This window comes from Thalassophryne amazonica, chromosome 11, assembly GCF_902500255.1.
Source record: "Thalassophryne amazonica chromosome 11, fThaAma1.1, whole genome shotgun sequence".
In the NCBI taxonomy this organism is placed as follows: domain Eukaryota; kingdom Metazoa; phylum Chordata; class Actinopteri; order Batrachoidiformes; family Batrachoididae; genus Thalassophryne; species Thalassophryne amazonica.
The window spans coordinates 84,332,660-84,336,044 of record NC_047113.1 but is presented as its reverse complement, the minus strand read 5'-3'; positions in this window follow the sequence as shown (position 1 = coordinate 84,336,044).

Here is a 3,385-nt window from a genome sequence, read left to right as displayed (position 1 = left end):
CAAATGAAGTAGGATACTTTGTTCCAATTTGTTAATAAAGGAAAATCGAGTGACATACATGTTAATATCTGTGATCAGTGATGTAACATGCAGAGGTCTATTACAACCAATAGGATTAGGCTGAGAGTGGGTTGGGACCTGTGGGAATTAACGACACTGATTATTAGACCCATGTATCTTTTAAATGGTCACACAACTACTGTGAGTGTTTTAAACCGTTCAATACACTCGCACACCTGTTGGACACCATTGGAGAGTGATGGGGAGTGATGAGACCAGGAGGGATCATTGTTCAGACCATGGAGACCCCACTATGACCAGCCTGCAATCCCAGCAGGAGTCAGTGAGAGTGACGGGGAGCGGAGGCCACTTTTCCATCGCACATCGGTCGAGGACTAGGTGTAAATGGGGTGTAAGAGCGTTCACAAGATGTTCTCAATATGTGCATGGCTCCTCTGGATCACCAGATCTCCCTTTGTTAACACTGTGAACAGTTCTATCGGTTTGAAACTTCTTTACAATTCTTCATATTGTGTTTCTGTCTGGAGGTTTCTAACTGCAAAATGACACTGATATTGTCATTGGGTTTGCACGATTGACTTGGTCTTAAAGTAGAATTCCACCAGTTTCCCTTTTTGCTTGGCATCATGATTGGATCAGTCTCAACTGCATCAGAAGAAATCCATCATATATAATATCTGAAAAAACAAACAACAGAATTCAGATTCATCGTCGCAGAATTAGAGGCAAATGATTTTGTGGCACTTTTTTTGGGACACCCTGTATTTTAAATTTCAATTACTGCCAGTGCCAGCCACAGCAGTGAGACATCCCACACCACCCAAAAGTATAGGATCCTCTGTCACAAACCCAACTGGTCTAGTGGTTAAGCGTTGTGCTTGAGACCAGGGGATCCTCGGTTCAAATCCCAGCATGACCAGAAAATCACTAAATCTTAATCACTTAATCCCCTAGTCACTCCCGGTGTGTAGTGGGCGCCTTGTATGGCAGCAGCCTGACATTGGGGTGAATGTGAGGTGTTATTTGCAGTGGTGGGCACAGCTCCGATAATCCGATAACTGATAATTATCGAAGATTAAGTTTCCATTATTGGATTGTCTTTTCAGATAACCATTATTGGACTAATTATCTTCCGATAAATTTTTGTCCGATAATTTTTAGACTGTTAACGTGGTAAACAAAAATGAACAGATATGCAATTCTACCCTCTGCAAACAGAGGAGAGCTGCGTCTAGAAGAAACCACTCTATCCTCTGTAGGTAAAGGAGAACTGATCTCTCACACACACACACACACACACACACACACACACACACACACACACACACACACACACACACACACACACACACACACACACACACACACACACACACACACACACACACACAGCAGTTTCCACGTTAAAAGCTAACTTATCATCTGAAGCTCGACACCAATCCCAGTGAGTGATCGTTATGGGATGTATGGCTTCTAAAAATAAAATATGCGCTCATGCCCTTCCAAACTGTAGATTGAAATATTAAATTCATAATTTGATATGGATGCACCTGCTAAAAGCAGCCAGCAGGTGGCAGCCCCACATGTGATTTTTTTTTTTTTTTTTTTTTCCCCACAGGCTTCAGAACAAAACATTCACAGTCAGTTGTAAAACAAAACCCAAAAATAATAGTTTGGGAAAGCATGGATGACCATTATGTTTGTATGGTATGGAACACTGAGCTACTTTCTCTGACATTTTCATCCAGCTTCTTGGGAAGGACCCAACACTGTACTGACTGCAACACCAAAATCCACAACTCAGTTCATTACTTGTGCATCAGCATAGACTCCCAAAATGTCCCAAAATTTCCTCTATAATTTCCTGTAATGTCTATTGCGTCTGTAGCATGGCCCAAGCAGAGGGTCACCCCTTTGGGTTTGGTCTGCTTGAGGTTTCTTCCTCAAATCATCAGAGTACAACTGTGTGCTTGCTCTATGGGTTGATAAGGTTAGACCTTACTTGTGTGTTCCAAGTACAATGGAACTCTGAAAAAGCATTAGTATCCCAATATTGGCAATGCTAATTGGGTAACTAGCCTCGCCTTGCAATAACACTGATACAACCAGCTGACTGGTGGTTTAACAATAAGCTTACTGAGTCTGAGATTTCCTCAGTCATTTCAGTCTGCAGTTCTGATACTAATTATGTGACAGGTAGTGAATAATTCCACACTTACAACACAACAGCTGGTAACTTGAAAGAAGTCACAACCTCAACAAAGTTCCAGTCCCACACATCTTGTCGCTGTATGGGTCAAACTCTGCTGTAGTTACAGTGTTCTGTGTTCGGACTGCTGTGTGGAAGACACAGATGTCTCAGTGACTCCAACCAGACGAACTGGAAACAGTCAAGGAAAAGATGATGACGCTTGAAACCTTCTGCTGAGGGATTATTACCTCAGCCAATGTTTTCGGTCGCATCCGTTTGTTAGCTGGTTGGTTGGTTTGTTAGCAGGATTACTCAAAAAATCCTCAACGGATTTCAATGAAATTTTTACCGGGAGTGTATCTTGGCCTAACTTAGAAGTCATTAAATTTTGGTAATGATCTGGAACAAGCTCTGGATCCAGTAATTTTTTAAGGATTCTTTATCATTGCAGGATAGGGCCAATTTCAACATTTTTGCATCTAACGTCATGAAGACGGGTCACAAAGGCTGAACAAAAATTAAGTTAAGACACAACAATAATTTAGCATTTGTTTCTCCTCATTGAATAAACTTGTTATTAGAAAATAAAAAAAAAAACTTTAGTTCACGCAGTTTCTCTTTATAAATACATTTGCTGAAGATCTAAGGGTTTAAACCACTAAATCTGAAATATGACGATAGATGCTTGAAGCGATGTGGAATAAGTCTCTTCGGTATTCCATGTTACGTCAGTGACCCTATGGTCTTGGCGGAGGTTTGCGCTCATAAAATATACACGCTGCATTATTGTAACAAGTGCAAAATTCTAACAGGACCATATTTTTTATTGATGCAGAACCCAAAAATGTTTTCCAGCGGGGCTATTGATGTTTTGTAATTGAGTGGAAGGTGGAAAGTGCAATGCAGAAGAAGCATGATGAATATTTAAACCATTACTGACTCATTATAGCTCTTTATGTAAATGCCGAGAAAAGTGCACTGTGTATTTATATTCACAGCAGGCTGTAATTGGCTCATTTTCTGTTTGGAGTGGCCTTGAAGCTGGATGTTTTCTGTAAGGGTTGAAAAAGGCTGTGACAGTGTGGGGCAGCTGGAGACGGGCAGACTGCAGGTTCAAATCCCTAGAGTAAAAAAACAAACAAACAAACAAGAAAAACAGGATGTGTGTGCCAT